At 47.0% G+C, this 18,351-nt stretch overlaps 1 protein-coding gene and 1 pseudogene across 1 annotated transcript in view; one reads left to right on the top strand and one right to left on the bottom strand.

Annotated features, from left to right (window-relative positions):
• DNM3 (dynamin 3) overlaps positions 1-18,351 on the top strand; it is a 348,113-nt gene that overhangs the window by 295,323 nt on the left and 34,439 nt on the right. The window lies entirely within an intron of this gene.
• On the bottom strand, positions 11,926-12,674 carry LOC126013513 (40S ribosomal protein S26-like; annotated as a pseudogene).

The following is an 18,351-nucleotide window of genomic DNA, read 5'->3' on the forward strand; positions in this document are numbered from 1 at the left end:
AGCATGACAACACCAGGTGATACCTGTGAAATCATGAAATGTGAAGAGGAAATGAGACATACAAATGCCAGTAGTGACATTACCTGGCTACGCAATCTTCCCGCAGCAGCTAGAGAGGAGTGTGACTGGCACTGACTGAAAGAAGGGAGAGTCCTGTGGCAGAGAGAAGGGAGGAGAAAGGATCCAGGTGAGGTTGAGAAATCTCAGCCTAGACCAGCTGAGCCTCTGACTGCCTCTGCCGTGTCACTGGTGGTAAGTGTAGGTGCTGCAGCAGCAAACTGGGCCTAGAATGTTGGGACCTGGTTTCTGAACAAGGAAGGATACCATTTTAAAAAGGCCTCATGGCAGGCCTCTTTTTAAGTTCTGAACAAAGAGAGATACCATCGGTGTGAGCCAATTTCCATTTACACCGTCCCAAGCTACCTGGCCATATCAGGTAACCTATCTGGAAGCAACACAGGCAGCAGTAGGAAGGAACCCCTAGACAACAGCCAATCATTTTAAAGATCATCGAAAAGCTAGAACCTCCTTATATCCCTACCCTATATAATTCCATTCATGACCTTGGGCGGGTTTGTCTCAAGGGAGAGAACCATGACCTGGTCAGTTAGAAGCTGTTGGCAGACTCAATAAAGTTTAAACTTTACTCCAATTTGTGTGGTCTTGTCATTCAATTCTAGACCCTAGCAGGAACTGTCATAGGAAGTTCCCTTTCCGGTCTGCAGGGCACTAGATCAGAGAAAGGGAACAAGAAGAAACCAGGGAGGAGCCTAGGGCCTAGAGGCAGGGAGTTCTAGAATTGCAGAGGACAGGGTGGCAGGAGAAAGAAGAATCCCCCAGACTTAGTGGCTGAGGAGACCAGGGTACTACTAGCCTTAGGGCCCAGATGGAATTGTGGAGTGGGGCTGTGCTGTGAGGGCTGGTGAAAGGAGTGGAGGGAGGATGCACCTCAGCTTGCTCGGCCTATGTCCCTGATCATAGGTTACTCCTGGGACGGGAGATTTGGGGCCAGGAAGATGGCCTAGAGGGCAGAGCTGTGTTGAGAAGCACTTCTTCACCCTCTCAGGGGAGACTACTCCTTCTACAGACACCTGCAGTGGTTCAGGACTCACTGACAGTGCATCGCGGTACCAATCCCCTGCCTCTTCCCACATACCAGGAGCAGTGCTGGCTTTGCTGCTCTGTCCCTCATAACAGGTTCGACTCCAGCACATTGGTTACGAACTTTGCAGTCAAATAAGATAAGGTGGGAGGAAGAGGGTGGAAGAGAAGAAGAGAGAGAGGAAAGAGGGGGAGTGTTTTCAGGGGGATTCAGGCCATACTCCAGACCCTAGGCTCTCCTGAGTGGGACAGAGGTGTTGCCCTGCATGGACTGAGCTTGGCCTGACTCCTGGGCACATTGCCCTCTTCTTTCTTCCTGCTGCATGGGCTGGCCAGTCACTAGGGTGAGTGATGACCAAAGCAGAGAAACTGGTTTGTCAGCTCCTGGGAATCTCCCCTAAAGTCCCCCCCCCCACCCTGAACTCCCTGTTCTGAGGTCTTCTGATGAGGCTGCAGGGGAGAGATCCAAATGCAGAAACCCTCTGAACCTCAGCTTCCTTACCTCTATGGGTAGAATTCATGTCCTGCCCTCCTGGGGAAGGCAGCAGCATCCTAGGCTAGGGAAGGCTGAACAGCAAGCGCCCTGGCCATATTCTGTTCCCGTGGCCACTGATCCTCACCAGAATTTAGTCTCAGGACTCCTGCTCCCCACCCTCTGGAGGAAGAACTTGGGTGCTGGATTTGGCTGAGTTTCTCAGATGCCACCGAGAGAGGGAACACCTTTCTCTGGGAATATGAATCCCTCACTCTCTTCAGGAGAGGGCCGCAGTTGGGACAGCAGAAAACTTAGGGTGCATTCTCAAATGTGCTCCTCCAAGGTTGGGGCATTGCTGCATGTGACGCTGAGGGCCCAGAGCTTAAGCTTTCCTAGGGTGGTCCTGGAGTTTCTTAGTGCCACGGGTCTGAGCAGTGGGCCAGGAGGTCCCAGGAGAGTGTGGCCCTCGATCCTTTGAGCACCCCTGAAGTAAACAAATTTTGAAGGCAAAATGAAAGTTTCCTCAGCCCCAGGAGGGTTAAGTCCGCCCTATGGCTGGCCAGCAGGTGCCCTGTTCCTGGGGGATTGAACTGGGGTTCATATTGATGCAAGTTGGGCCTCTCCCCCTGTGCTTTCCCTACCTAGAAGACTCCTTCATTCCTTTATCTCCCTGCTTTTCTCATCCAAAGGCCCTTACCAGCTCTCCAGTGCTCTCTCTCTCTCTCTCTCTCTCTCTCTCTCTCTCTCTCTCTCTCTCTCTCTCTCTCTCTCTCTCTCCTAACACTGTCCCCCTTCATACACACACCCTCACTTGGGGACACTTCCCTGCAGCTCCCACCTATGGATCCTCTTGCACTCTCTTGTCCACCATTGCCTGCTGTCCCTGTGCTTCTTTGGGGGGGAGAAATGGCAGCTTTTTCTCCAGGGATTACAGGGCAGGTGAACCTGCTCCCTTACCCCCCAAACCCTCTTCCCTGTCCCCCAACTCCAGGTGTCTTCAGCACAGGCCCAGTGGATTCTCTGATTCTCTGAGGTCAGGAGGCACTTTGCTCCTGAGACCCAGGTCTCTGCATCTGATCCCTGATTCATCCAGCTCTAGTCCCAGGTATGAGGCTGATCCCAGCCTCAACAGAAAGTGTGGTGCCTCCCCACCCCACCCTCAAGTCTGTTAAGTAGATTATAGTGGTGAAAATCCTGGCAGTATAGCACAGCCAGGATGCTCTGTAGAGATGGCCTTGGGCCTTCAAAGTGTCCTAGAGAACCACAGTTAATCCTCTAAATGCCCCAGCCCACTGCCCCAGGGTAAGTGCTACCCACCAGGCACCCATTGAGGAACCCCAGATGCATGCCTTGGGTGGGGGTGGGAGTGCCGTGACCTGGAGTCAAGGTTGGGCTCCATGACCTAGGCCTCTTCCTTGGACCTGTTGGGGTGATGCTGGTTTGGGAATAACCTGTGGGCTGGGCCTGGTCTTTCCTGGGACTGTGTCCTAATTAGACTTTACTTCCCTCCCCATCCCTTTCCTCAGATCTGCCTCCTGGGGAAAGTTTCTCCCCATCTTTCTCTTGCTCCCTCCTCTTTCTAACACTGGTCTGGCCCCAGTAAATCTCTGATACATCCTGTCATCTCCTAGATCAGGATGAACACCACAAAAGTACTTTTCTGAGTGGTAATGCCTTGCCCAGTCTGAGAGGCAGCTCACTAGGGCTGAAGGGCCCAGAAGGAAAGGGACAAGAAGTACCTATTTTCTTTTTCTCCTTTTTTGGGGGGGGAGGGGGGTCATTAGGCCACACCCAGCTGTGCTCAGGTGTTACTCCTGGCTCTATGCTCAGAGGTTACTCCTGGTAGGCTCAGAAGACCATATGGGTTGCTGGAAATCAAACCCAGGTCTGTCCTGGATAGGCCGTGTGCAAGGCAAACACCCTAACACTGTGCTCTCTCTGGCTCCATGAAGTCCCTATTTTCTGTAACTCCCTAGAGCAAATAATGGTGAACAATAAAAAGAAATAGCTGTTCCCAATACAGTCATGTTATTACTTATTGAGACAACTGGTTCCCTTTCTGAATTTCAGTAAGACTATTGTTTTCATCAGTGGACTTCCTGGATTGCTGTTAAAACAGAAAACAAACAAATCAGAATCATAGCACAGCTGGGAGGACACTTGCAGGAGGCCAACATGGGTTAGATCCCATCATCCCATATAGTCCTCTGAAGCATCACCAGTAGTGACCCCTCAGTCCAGAGGCAGGAGTAAGCCCTGAGCACCTTTGGGTGTGGCCCCCAAACAACAACAAACATCAAAAAGCCTAAACAATGGGGCCTGAGAGATAGCACATCAGTAGGGCATTTGCCTTGCATGCAGCCACAGGATTGACAGTGGTTTGATTTCCATCATCCCATATGGTCCCCCGTGCCTGCCAGGAATGATTTCTGAGTGCAGAGCCAGGAGTAACCCCTGAGCACTGCCGGCTGTGACCCCCCCAAAAGCCAAAACAAAATGAATAATTAAAAAAAGAATTAAAAAAAAGGATTGGAGGGGCCGGAGAGATAGCACAACGGTAGGACATTTGCCTTGCAAGCAGCTGGTTCAAATCCTGGCATCCCATATGGTCCCCTGTGCCAGGAGCCACTTCTAAGCACAGAGTAGCCCCTGAGTGTCGCTGGGTGTGACCCAACCCTGCTTTCCCCACAAAAAGAAAAGGATTGGAACTGGAGAATGCAAGTATAAGCTTACAGGGAGATAAGAAATAAGCAGAAATGTGGGCCGGAGAGATAGCACAGTGGTAGGGCATTTGCTTGCATGTGGCCAACCCAGGACAGACCTGGGTTTGATCCTTGGCATCCCATATGGTCCTCTGAGACTGTCAGGAGCGATTTCTGAAAGCAGAACTAGGAGTAACCCCTGAGGGCTCTTGGGTGTGACAGGAAAGAAAGAAGAAAGAAAGAAAGGAAGGAAGGAAGGAAGGAAGGAAGGAAGGAAGGAAGGAAGGAAGGAAGGAAGGAAGGAAGGAAGGAAGGAGAAAGAGAAAAGAAAGAAAGAAAGAGAAAGAAAAAGAAAGAAAGAGAGAAAAAGAAAAAGAAAGAGAAAGAAAGAAAGAAAGAAAGAAAGAAAGAAAGAAAGAAAGAAAGAAAGAAAGAAAGAAAGAAAGAAAGAAAGAAAGAAAGAAAGAAAGAAAGAAAGAAAGAAAGAAAGAAAGAAAGAAAGAAAGAAAGGAATTTCTTGGGAAACTGATGTATTGGGAAACTGAGGCAGGTCCATTTTTGCGGGGGGACTGAGGCAGGTCCGTTAGAGTGGTTTCAGGTCTGTCAGTGTCAGACAGAAGGGAAGAAGTCAGTCACAAATTGTCAGAGTGGCTGATTCATCCCTTGGTCATGGTTTTCTGCAGTTGTCAGCGGTGATATGATAATGATGAAAGCCTATCAGTGCTTGTTGTAAGCATTTTTCTTTTTTTCTTTTCTTTTTATTTTTATTTGAACACCTTGATTACATACATGATTGTGTTTGGGTTTCAGTCATGTAAAGAACACCACCCATCACCAGTGCAACATTCCCATCACCAATGTCCCAAATCTCCCTTCTCCCCACCCGACCCCCGCCTGTACTCTAAACAGGCTCTCCATTTCCCTCATACATTCTCAATATTAGGACAGTTCAAAATGTAGTTATTTCTCTAACTAGTTGTAAGCATTTTTCAAATGTCTCTGAGGATGCTACTATACAGCATTATTTGTCTTCCTGGCCATTTAATGAAGAAGGTTTTCTGGGGAGCCATTATCAGCTCCATACATAGGTAGTGGGGTGAGAGCTGACTTCTGGCTCTTTCATTGTGTGTTTGGTGGATGTTGGCAGTATCAGAGATGAGCCAGACCAGGGTGGAAGTTATGGCATGCTGTAGGTGGGGCTGTCCTTGCTCTCCTGCTGCCCCTAAGTTGTATTTATTCACTAAAAATAGTCTGTTGCATATGTTTGTATGTCCTGGAAGAAGCTGCGTGCTGGTGATACTGTAGTGACGCTGGAGATAAGAACTTGTGCACAGCCATCCTGCCTGCACAGGAGCTAAAGTCAGAGAAAATGTGAGTTATCAGGGACTCACAGGGCTGAATATGCTGTATTTCCTCCTAAATTTAATTTACTTTTTTTGCAGGAACATGGTGGGGCCATACCAGCTGTGCCCAAGGCTTATGCCCCATTATTGGCCTACAAAACTCATATCTCTAGGGCCCAATAGCACAGCGGGTAGGGTATTTGCCTTGCATGTGGCTGACTCAGATTTGATCCCCGATATCCCATGTAGTTTCTTGAACCTGCCAGGAGTGATTTCTGAGTGCAGAGCTAGGAATAACCTTTAAGTGCCATTGGGTGTTGACATCCCCCCAAAACAAAACAAAATAAGACAAAACCCCAAAAAACCTTCATATCTTTTCATAGTGACTGGGATGGAGTAATCAGATAAAAATGGGATCAGTGGGGCCGGAGAGATAGCACAGCGGTGTTTGCCTTGCAAGCAGTCGATCCAGGACCTAAGGTGGTTGGTTTGAATCCCGGAGTCCCATATGGTCCTCTGAGCCTGCCAGGAGTTATTTCTGAGCAGATAGCCAGGAGTAACCCCTGAACACTGCCGGGTGTGGCCCAAAACAAACAAACAAACAAAAAAAATGGGACCAGAGAGTTGAATTTTTTTTTTAGGGGAGTCACACCTGGCAGCACTCAGGAGTTACTTCTGGCTCTACACTCAGAAATCGCTCCTGGCAGGCTCGGGGGACCATATGGGATGCCGGGATTCAAACCACCATCCTTCTCCATGCAAGGCAAATGCCTTACCTCCATGCTATCTCTCCAGCCCCTTGAATTTTTTTTTTTTTTTGGTTTTTGGGTCACACCCGGCGGTGCTCAGGGGTTACTCCTGGCTGTCTGCTCAGAAATAGCTCCTGGCAGGCACGGGGGACCATATGGGACACCGGGATTCGAACCAACCACCTTTGGTCCTGGATCGGCTGCTTGCAAGGCAAACACCGCTGTGCTATCTCTCCGGGCCCTTGAATTTTTTTTTAAGGGGAAGTCTTTTTTTTTCTCACCCCCCCCCCCTCCGGGAAGTCTTTTCTTACCTTCGTTGTTGTTTTTTTTTGTTTGTTTGTTTTGTTTTTGGGCCACACCCGGTGACACTCAGGGGTTACTCCTGGCTATGCGCTCAGAAGTCGCTCCTGACTTGGGGGACCATATGGGACACCGGGGTACCGAACCACGGTCCGTCCTAGGCTAGCACAGGTAAGGCAGGCACCTTACCTCTAGCGCCACCGCCCGGCCCCTACCTTCGTTGTTGTCCTGTCTACAGAACCTGTGATTCTTTGTTGAGGGACTGAGTTCTCAGACGATTTGCTTTTTTATCTTTCCCTGGGGTCTCTGCTTCCGAAAGTAGACACATTTTCAGGGCTGTGATGTAGCTTTGGCAAAGCAACTTCAACTTTCTTCAGATAGAAAAAAACCACATGATAGAACAGGTAGTATGTGGTTCTGCCTTTGTATGGACATACTAAAAGCAGCAGTCACGGGAGGAACAGGCTCAAATAGAACAAAAGCTCAGTTGAGACTGTATCTGGGTATAGTTAAAATTTTTATTTTTTTAAGACAGTCAAATTGAGCAGTGGGGGGGTTATATACCAACTTTTGTGATACTAACGTTAATAAGTTCTGATAAACCACTGCCATTGGACCAGCCTGGTATAGTTAAAATTTAAGTGCTGATAGGATGGTCACATTCATCCTTCCACAGACTGAGTTTCTTTTATTATTCAGCCTTTCATTAGTGCCCATCCTTCCTTTCCCTTCTCCCCTCTCTTTGTCATTAATTTCCTGGGAATTTTTCCCCTACTGACTTTTATCTGGAAAGCATAACTTTGGACTTCATTCTTCCTTTCAATACCCTGTATTAAAACATTTCATAAAATGGAAATGCACAGATTTTTTTTTTAGTTCAGTTAAGGGTGGCAGAATTTGTTCCTCAACAAATTTCTCGAGGGCTTCCACACATGTCAAACTTTTTTTTTTTTTTTTTTTTTTGTTTTTGGGCCACACCCGTTTGACGCTCAGGGGTTAACATGTCAAACTTTGTCCAATAGATTTCTTCATCATTTCTTTTCTGGGGCTCTGTAAGTCAATTATAGGTAGATAAAGGCAGCAGGCAGTGACCAGAGGGCTTGGCTGTTTCCTAGAGATTTGCTGATCGTTTTCCTCATCAGCATTGGCAGATCTTTATAAGGGCAGGAATAAACTGTCCCTTTGCTCTGTAGTTTCACCTGGTCCCCTATACTGTGAGTCCTTGACTTCCTGTAGGACTCAGGAGTACATTTAGTTCCTCTGTTAGAGCACTTTCTCCAGTATGTGGCTTTTGACTCAGATTCATCTGTTGTGATGGTAGGGATCTGTCTTGTGTAGGATGCAGGACCCCTGGTGTCTAACCACAGGATATACCAGTAGCACTTTCTCAGTTTTAACAATATATGCTTCTAAAAACTGCCAATTTTCCTTTCAGAAAAATATTGCTCCTAATTGAGAAACATCAGAGTTAAAGGTGGTAGAGCCTGGTGAATTAGCCCAGATCTTAAATATCTGAATTTATCTATACATGATCTGAATTTTATGTACTATTCTCTGGCATATGTTACATTTTCAAGGATGTTGAAATATGTCTATTGTAAATTTAAAGATTCTTTTTAAAATTAAAGATTTTTTCATTTCATTTTATTTTTTTAAATTAATTTATTTAAAGACCTTGCTAACTTTTAAAATTCTATTTCTCGGGGACAGAGATAGCATGGAGGTAGGACATTTGCCTTGCATGCAGAAGGACGATGGTTCGAATCCCTGCATCTCATGTGGTCCCTCCGAGTCTGCCAGGAGCGATTTCTGAGTGTAGAGCCAGGAGTAACCCGAGCGCTGCCAGGTGTGACCCCAAAACAAAAAAAAATTCTATTTCTCTAATGAGTTATATTTAATATTCCTCCTATTTCCCCCACCCCACTACAATTAAAACTATGTAGAAAAGCACCTAACAGTTTTCATAAGTTGGCTCTGTGATATTAAGTATCTGAAACAAATAAGAATAAACACTATGGGGCTGGAGAGATAGCACAACAGTAGGGTGTTGCCTTGCCTGCAGCTGACCCAGGATGGACCCAGGTTCAATTTCCAGAAACCTGTATGGTCCCCCAAGCCTGCCAGAAGCCACTTCTGAGCACAGAGCCAGGAGTAACCCCTGAGCGCTGCCGGGTGTGGCCCAAAAACAAACAAACAAAAAATAAACACTAGTAGAAGATCAGCTGAAGAAGTTAATTTATCTTTTGTGCAGGTAAAGTTTCAAGTGAGGGTAAAATACCCTCTTGGAGCTTGTAGATCCAACCAATCAGAAGCGAGAACGGCTCGGCCCGCCCCTTTCCTCCGACCAATCATCACGCAGTTCGGCGAGCTCTGACGCCGAGAGAAACGCCAGTTTCATCTATCATGCCCCGGTGTGTTCGGCGGGTGTTGGAGCACCAAACTACAACTCCCAGGAGGCCTTGCGCGGGTCGCGCGTCAGGGGAGGCGGGCCCCGAACTTCCTTCCGCTCCCACTGACCGGGGAAAAAGGAACCCGGAAGCGGGCGTGGCCTTAGGAGGCGTGGCTCGCGGCGCGGCGGGACGTGGGTGACGCGCTCGCTTCCAGCTCAGCGGCGAGCTCGGCGTCGCGGCCGGGCCGCCCATTGGCTGGCGGGAGGCGAGCTCGGCGCGGCCGTTGGTCGGCGGCGGCACGGAGCGCGAGCGGGGCGGAGCGGGGCGGGCCGCCCGGAGGGAGATGGGGCTGCGGCGGCGGCGGCGGCTGGAGGCGGCGGCGGCGGCGGCGAGAGCGGGAGCGGAGGCAGCGGCGGCCAGGCCTTCGGTCGTCGGAGTGGGCCTGTGAGGCGCCGGGCGCGACGCCGCAGCGGGCCGGGCGGACGCGGACGAGCCTGGTGCTCCGGGCGCTCGGGCTCCTCCATCTTGGCGCGGGCGGCTGCCGGGACGATGCGGAGCCGCCCCGCGGCCGGGGGAAGCAGGAGGCGACGATGAAGACGTCCCGGCGGGCCTTGGCGCTGCTCTCCTGCCTGTCGCTGTGCTCGCTGGCCTGGTGCGTGCTGGGCCGGCCTGGGGGCGGCGGTCACACCCCCTCCGCGCTCGCGCTGCGGCCTGACCTTTCACCCCGGCAGGTGTCAAGTGGCCCACCCGCGAGCCGCGGCAGGGCGGCCTGTTGGGGGGAACTTTATTTATGGGGGAGTCAGTGCGTTCTGTTTCTGCTTTATTTTCCAAGGAAAGGTGCTGGAGACCGAGGTGGGAAGTTGGAGGGGGTTCCCCGACCACGGGGGGACGTACCTCGAGTTTGGAAGGCGGGTCCCCCTGTTCCCTGGACGCCGGGTCCCTTGCACGGTTTTGTTTTCGGCGTCGGGTTTGTTGTTTGGGGGATTTGGGGAGCGATCGGGGCTCCCAGGATTGATTATTTCTAGTTCCTGGTAACCTTCCCTTTCCAGGGAGCCTCCTGCCCATCAGGTAGGTGCCCTTGGCGGGCCCCTGAATGAGCGTGGGTGGGTGGGTGCGTGCCCCGGGTGGGTGCCCCGACTCCGTGGCGCCCAGTTGGAGGTGCTTTAAAAAGTTTCTATAGAGAGAAACCCAAGCACGTTTTGGTTGGTTTTATTTCCGCTCTAAGGCCTTTTCGAAACTTTCCCCCGCACCCCGGGTCTTTCCTACACAGGCAAGGATCCCGTGGATTCTAATAAAAACTCCCCAAGACAGAGTTGTTGCCCCACACTGGAAGGGATGGATGGATAAGTAAAGGGACAGACAAGATTACTTGTAGACTGGCCTGGCTGAGTGAGGGATTTGGTGGGAAGGGAGGGACACAGTGTTAGAGCACGAGTTCTATTTGTTGAAAAGAACGCTGATGGCCCCATTCCACACACCCCTTGAATAGGCCTGTGCCACCCCCAACTTTGTTACTGTCTGATGTTGGGTGCTCACCTAGATAGCCCCAATTTTGTTACTGTAGTGTCTGTGTTGGGTGTCCATCTACGTAGCAATCCACTTTCTCCGCTTTAAATTTTGGGTAAGACAGTGGTCGCCTCTTCCTGGGGGTTTTGTAGCTTGGACCTCTTTCTTTCTCTTGCCTTGTTAGACCCAGTTACTCTTCATCAGCACTTTCTGAAATAGTTGATAGTGGTGCTTTTCATTCAGGCTTGAAACACCCTAGTGTTTCTGAATTTTTCCAGTTGAAATTTGAATCTGAGTTTTGTAAAGCTAAGATGTGCCACTGTGGAGTTGATTTGAAACATTTAAATATTGTAATGGGTCTGCCTTAGTAACTTTCCCATAGCACTTCTGTTTGCTAGCACGATAATCACCTTTTTTTTTTTTTTTGTGGTGGGAGTAATTGATATCTAGTTTCTTAGCGAGTTTCACATTATGATGATCGTTGTATAATACTGTCCTCCATAGTCACTCTTCTATATTAGCTCACCAGGACTTAGTTACCTCTTTGCATCACTATCTCCTAAAACATTTTGATTTTTATTTGGTAGAGATGAGGTTCAGCGTTACAGAGTGATTCTTCAAAGTTGTGGATTTATAATAACTGTGTCTACTCCACTCTGTAATTTTGGCTTTTTCTTTAACTTCATTATGGTTTCTCAACTTTATTCATTAGCAATCATGGAACTGTTACTGTTAAGGGGAAAAAAGAATTAGCTTAGTGTTGGGAATAGATGTGTACATTTTTGGTTCCTAAAGTGGAAAGTGGACATTGAGGTGAAGAGGGTGAAAAGTTTAAATTGTTGGGTCAGATATTTTTTTTGTTTGTTTGTTTTGTTTTTCGGGCCACACCTGGTGACGCTGAGGGGTTACTCCTGGATATGTGCTCAGAAATTATTCCTGGCTTAGGGGACCATGTGGGATGCCGAGGATTGAACCGCGGTTGGTCTGCCCTAGGCTAGCACAGACAAGGCAGATGCCTTACCTCTCTGAGCCACCACTCTGGTCCCAGGGTCAGAATTTTTGAGGTGTGTTTGGCCTGCCATATCAGAGACATAATATATTCTTTACCAAAATTAGGTAAAGACATTAAAATGGAATATTTAGGTTGAGATTTATTTTTGAAAGGTGGTGATGAGATTTTGGGCAAGAGAAGTGGTTTTTGCTGATGATTGATAAAGACTGTATTGTGCCTGTTGACATTTCCTTGAGAAATTTAAATATTGAAATTACTTAATGCACTGCTTCAATTATAGGTGTAATATTTTTTAAGTATTTCCCTTCAGTGGACTTTGTCTTCGATTTTCAAGGTTTTTAGCTGCTTTACATAGGTTTTGGTGATGGTCTTGGGGCAGCACTTGCAGATCTGAATCTCATTGGGGTTCTTATGGGCCTCATTAATCTTTGTGGTCCTCAGAACAATTTCTTACTGCCTTGCTGTGAATGGCACAACTCACACTGTAGTGTAACTTCATATACAGCTTGGGAAGTACATAAGCATCGAAGACTCTCTTTGGAAATGTCCCTCACAGCTGCATCTCCTATGATCTTTCTTTCTTTCTTTTTTTTTTTTTTTTTTTTGGTTTTTGGGTCATACCTGGCAGCGCTCAGGGGTGACTCCTGGCTCTATGCTCAGAAATCGCCCCTGGCAGGCACAGGGGACCATATGGGATGCCGGGATTTGAACCAATGACCTTCTGTATGAAAGACAAACGCCTTACCTCCATGCTATCTCTCCAGTCCCAACCTATGATCTTTCTAATGACAAACTTCTTTTTTTTTTTTGGTTTTTGGGCCACACCCGGTGACGCTCAGGGGTTACTCCTGGCTATGCGCTCAGAAGTTGCTCCTGGCTTGGGGGACCATATGGGACGCCGGGGGATCGAACCGCGGTCCGTCCGAGGCTAGCGCAGGCAAGGCAGGCACCTTACCTTTAGCGCCACCGCCCGGCCCCAAACTTCTTAATAGCTTTGTCCTTGGTTACACACTGGGTACAATTGGTACAGCAAATAGGCTGCACGTGTCTGCAACCCTTTTTTGGCTTGCCCATTCTTCCTTCTTTTCTTGGTCATCTTGGAAGCAAAGACTCATTTTATCTGGTCTGTTAATCTATTTCTCAACACCTCCCTCCATTTCCTCTCAACTGACCTGACTGGGCAACTAATAACGCAGGAAGTTTGCAAAATGAGTTGATCAGCACCTCTTAATCCTCTTCGTTAGGATCCGTTTTGTTACAAAGTTGCCACCAAATTCTGTGATCCAATTTGGAAACTCTTCTGTAGGTTTCTGAATGTTAAATGATTGTATCCTGGTTCACTCATCCTCTTGGTTTTATTGAATTTTGTTACAACTTGATATATTTCTTTCTTTTCTTTTTTTCTTTTTTTCTTTTTTTTTTTTTGTTTGTTTTTGTTTTTGGTTACACCCAGCAGTGCTCAGGGATTACTCCTGGCTCTATGCTCAGAAATCACTCCTGGGGGGCGGGAGGCATATGGGATGCTGGGATTCAAACCACCGTCCTTCTGCATGCAAGGCAAACTCCCTACCTCCATGCTATCTCTCTGGCCCCGATATATTTCATTTTTGTAGATTTTGATTATGCCTCCCCTGTCTTTTTTTGTCTTTCTTGTGTTGAGGTTTTTTTTTTTTTATGGGGGGGGGGGGAATTGACACTTGGAGATGCTCCTGACTTTGCTCAGGGATTACTCCTGGCTTTTCTCCTATGACCTGATGTAGTGTTTTGGATTGAACCTAGGTCCTCTCTGTGTCTGTGTGCAAGGCTAGTTCCTTCCCCATTCTACTCTGTCTCGTAGCCTAGAATTTTAATTTTACAGGGAAACCTATTTTACCTTTTCTTATTCTACTTGCTATTTTCCCCTTTTGAATTCTTTTTTTTTTTTTTTTTTTTTTTTTTGGTTTTTGGGTCACACCTGGCAGTGCTCAGGGGTTATTCCTGGCTCCAGGCTCAGAAATTGCTCCTGGCAGGCACAGGGGACCATATGGGGCGCCGGGATTCGAACCGATGACCTCCTGCATGAAAGGCAAACGCCTTACCTCCATGCTATCTCTCCGGCCCCCCCTTTTGAATTCTTTAGCAGTATCATAATATAATATAACCATCTTTGTTGTCAAGGGTTGAAGACTTACTTTAAAGACCCATCTAAATTTGATCCCCAGCACCAAATGTTCCCTTAGGCCAGTGGTCGGCAATCTTTTTTTCAACTGAGCCAAATCTCGCCAAAACCACGATTGAAATTTATTTTGAGAGCCACACAGGGCGCGCACTGACAGAGGCTAGGAGCAGAATCCTGACTCCTGGAGCGGCCGCCGGGCACACAGAAGAGCCGCAGGTTGCCAACCACTGCCTTAGGTACTACATGGGTCCATCCCCTGAGCATAGAGCCAGGGAGTAGTCCTCAAGTACTATTGGGTATGTATAGTATAATAATAGTATAATACCCATGACCAATACCCTTTCTCCCCCAAATTTTCTTTTTCTTTTTTTTTTTTTTTTTTTTTTGTGATTTTGGGTCACACCCGGCAGTGCTCAGGGATTACTCCTGGCTCCATGCTCAGAAATTGCTCCTGGCAGGCACGGGGGACCATATGGGACACCGGGATTCGAACTGATGACCTTCTGCATGAAAGGCAAACACCTTACCTCCATGCTATCCGGCCCAAATTTTCTATTTCATATATATTGCCTGTGGTATGTACTGTAGGTATTTTAACCTTTTTTTTTTTTGGTTGGGATTTGGGTCACACCCGGCCGCACTCAGGGTTACTCCTGGCTCTGTGCTCAGAAATCGCCCCTGGCAGGCACAGGGGATCATATGAGATGACAGGGATTGAACCCGCATCTGTCTTGGTTCTGCCAATGCAAGGCACATGCCCTACCACTGTGCTACCACTCCAGCCCCATGGTTTTACTCTGAATTTCTGTACAGACTTTTAAGTATTACTGTTAATCTCATTTTGCATTTAATAGTTGAAGTGGCGAAATCTAACTTGGTGACTAAGCAACATTTATGTGTTGGAGCTTTGTTTGAACCTCGGAAGGTGAATCTTAGCTCAGGTGCCTGATTGTTGCTCTCCTTTGACCACAGGTCAGAAGGCCTTTGCTGTAGATAAGACTCACTTAATATGCATCCTTGAACATGTTATGTAATTTCTTTGAACTGTCAATTCTGCTATCCTAAAAGTGGAAGGATAAAATAGTATAATACCCATGACCTATATTGTCTATGTATTTCTTTATAAAATCATTCATCAAAGATTTTTCTCCTGGTTATTATGTAACAGAAGTTGTTAGGGATTGAAAGCCTAAAAATAGGGTGACCAACTTATCTTGGTTTTAGCAGTGAAACTCCCATATCCCATTACATTAATTTTCTCATTCTCTTTTGGTTTTTGGGCCACACCCAGCTGTGTGGGTAGGTACCCTACCTTTTGTGCTCGTGCTTTGGCCCCTTCTTATGTTTTGAATGGGGGCATCTTCTTCAGTGGTGTTCACAGGACCCGGTGCCACTCAATGATTCTGAACTGCCAAGTCAGTTCGAGGGCTCCAGTTCCAGTTCGAGGGCTCTGTGATGCTGATGATCAGGCCATTACCCTGCCAGGAATTGAACCATGGTAGGCTACCTGCTAGTTTGTACCTTAACCCCTTTGCGAATTGTCCTTGGTTTCCTGTCTTTCTAGCAAATACAAAATGTAGTGGGTGGAAACAGTACCCTTTTCCTTCCTTCCTTCCTTCCTTCCTTCCTTCCTTCCTTCCTTCCTTCCTTCCTTCCTTCCTTCCTTCCTTCCTTCCTTCCTTCCTTCCTTCCTTCCTTCCCTCCCTCCCTCCTTCCTTCCCTCCCTCTCTCCCTCCCTCCTTCCCTCCCTCCCTCTCTCCCTCCCATCTCTCTTTTGTTTTTGGGTCACACCCAGCAACGCTCAGGGTTACTCCTGGCTCTGCAATCAGAAGTCGCTCCTGGCAGGTACGGGGGACCAATGGGATGCCGGGATTCGAACCATCTTGCATCCTGGATCTGCTGCTTGCAAGGCAAACGTCCTACCACTGTGCTATTTCTCTGGCCCCATCCCATTTATTTTCTTAGGTCTGGTTAGAAGTCCAAAAAAAAAAAGTTTGTTTTGCAGGGGTAGCACAACTGGCTCTTGACTCAGGGATTGCCATAGTGGCGGTGCAGTGCCAGAATTTGAACTGGTGTTGAATCTTAGCTTTTGTACTATCTCTGGCCCAATACTCTTGGTGTTGGTGTCTCCTGATAGTGCTCAGGAGACCTGGAAACCATACTGGTGATTCTGAGCTAACTGTAAAGTGATTGGTTCAGCACAAGGGCCTGAGGATGAGGTGCTATTTGGACTCAGGAGTGTGGGCTTGGGGTCTTGCTGGTGGTGCTGGGGGACCTCCCGGCCTAATTCAGCCACGCTTGATCAAGCCCAGGTGGGATCAGGGAGCTAGTTCTTTCTCTGCTCTCTGGGTTCCTACAAGAAGTGTTTTTTTTTTTTTTTTTCTGATGATGCAAGATAGTTTTTATTGAAATTTATTTAGAAAGAAGTGGGGGGAGGGAAAGCGAGAACTGTGTGTTCGAGAGGGAACAGAGGCTTCTCTAGAGTGAAAATAGGTAAGCAAAGAAACAAGTGAGTTATGTGTTCAAAGAGCATGGGCTTGAAGAGCGAGCCAAGTCTTTACTGAACTCAAGTCAGGGCATCAGCAGGACTTGTTTTTTGACTTTCTAGAGTAAGAAAGTTTCTGTAACTTTTTTTTTTTTTAAGTTTTTTCATATGCTAGCTGCTTCTGACTCTTTTGCATCATTTCATCTTCTCGTTTTTATTTCTCACATCTGCTGGTGATTCTTGGTTCTCTTGTTCTTTGACAAGACTATTGTGATTATTTTGGACCCATCCAGACAATTCAGGGTTATCTCTCCATCAAAATTTGCATTTGATCACGTATGCAAAGGCCTTTTTTTTTTTTTTTTTTTGGTTTTTGGGCCACACCCAGTAACGCTCAGGGGTTACTCCTGGCTATGTGCTCAGAAGTTGCTCCTGGCTTGGGGGACCATATGGGACACCGGGGGATCGCGCAGGCAAGGCAGGCACCTTACCTTTAGCGCCACCGCCCGGCCCCATCAAAGGCCTTTTTCAATGTAAAGTGACATGTGCAGAAATTAGTACTCACACATCTCCGGGAGTCCACTATGCAGCTTTATATTCCTTTCTCTAACCTGAGCTAAGATTATCCCCCATCAAGAAGAGCATCTTGGTTGTGGGACATTCATTGTTTTGAATCTGCCTCTAAACCACTAGTCATTTAGGTCTTTGGCATGTGCTGTTTGTAAGCTTCTTACACAGGCCAATATAAAATTAACATCTTAGCATACCACTAACAGTATATATATTAAATGATAAAATTTGAATGTTTAAGAAAGATGAGACAAAATACAGTCCCCCGCCTTCTGCCTGCCCGCCCGGCCCCTCACAAAATATAGTTTTAATTTTTAAAATTGTTAAAATAAATTTAATTGTTAAATTGTATCTTTATTTTGCTCTCATTAAAAAGATAGTTAGGGCGGGAGAGAGGGTTCAGAAGGTAGGGCACTTGCCTTGCCTGTAACCAACTTGGGCTCAATTCCTGGCTCCTGTTATGGTCCCCTGTACTCAGCCAAGAGTGATACCTGGGTGAACACAGAGCCAGGTGTAAGCCCTGAGCACAGCTGAGTATGACAAAAGAAAGACAAAAAAATAATAATTTTGGGTGAAAAGTCATGATGAGAGTTTCTTTTATGCCAGCAGGCTGATAAAGAGTTAATCACACCTTTTTTTGTTTGTTTGTTTGTTTGTTTTAATTTTTTGGGTCAGACCCTGTGATGCTCAGGGACCATATAGAATGCTGGGATGAACCTGCATGCAATGCAAACGCCCTACTTGCTGTGCTGTCACTCAGATCCCTGCTTATGCTATTAATTAGAAATCTTTAGCCCTGCTGTTTTCTGGTTGGCTTGTATGACTTTTGATGATTTTCTTTTTCTTCTGATGACTAAATGTTCATCATAATGTTAAATGTGATGCCGAACATGGTGACTGCAATTAATAGTACTCTAATGGTTCTTTGAAAATTGCTGAGAATGTAAATGTTCTCATCATGCAAAAACTTGTCACTGGGTGGTGATGTATATTAGCTTAATAAACAGTGATTATTTTGTCATATATAAATATATCATCATATTAGTCAACTGAAACTAAGGTAGTATTAATGTCAGTTACATGTATTTAAAAACAGTATTTGGGACTGGAGTGATGATAGTACAGCGGGTACGGTGCTTGCTTTGCATGTGCCCCAAACTGAGCCAAATCTAAACAAAGACCTTATCTCTTTTTTTTTTTTTTTTTTTTTTGGTTTTTGGGCCACACCCGGCAGTGCTCAGGGGTTACTCCTGGCTGTCAGCTCAGAAATAGCTCCTGGCAGGCACGGGGGACCATATGGGACACCGGGATTCGAACCAACCACCTTTGGTCCTGGATCTGCTGCTTGCAAGGCAAACGCCGCTGTGCTATTTCTCCGGGCCCAGACCTTATCTCTTATGGAATTCAATTGTCCAAAACTTGAAGAAAAGTTTACCTCTACTCTGGTAAAGGAAAACTTTTTTTTTAAAAAAAAAGTAAAAATCTGGGCCTGGAGAGATAGCACTGCGGCGTTTGCCTTGCAAGCTGCCGATCCAGGACCAAAGGTGGTTGGCTCGAATC

This window comes from Suncus etruscus, chromosome 7, assembly GCF_024139225.1.
Source record: "Suncus etruscus isolate mSunEtr1 chromosome 7, mSunEtr1.pri.cur, whole genome shotgun sequence".
Lineage (NCBI taxonomy): Eukaryota > Metazoa > Chordata > Mammalia > Eulipotyphla > Soricidae > Suncus > Suncus etruscus.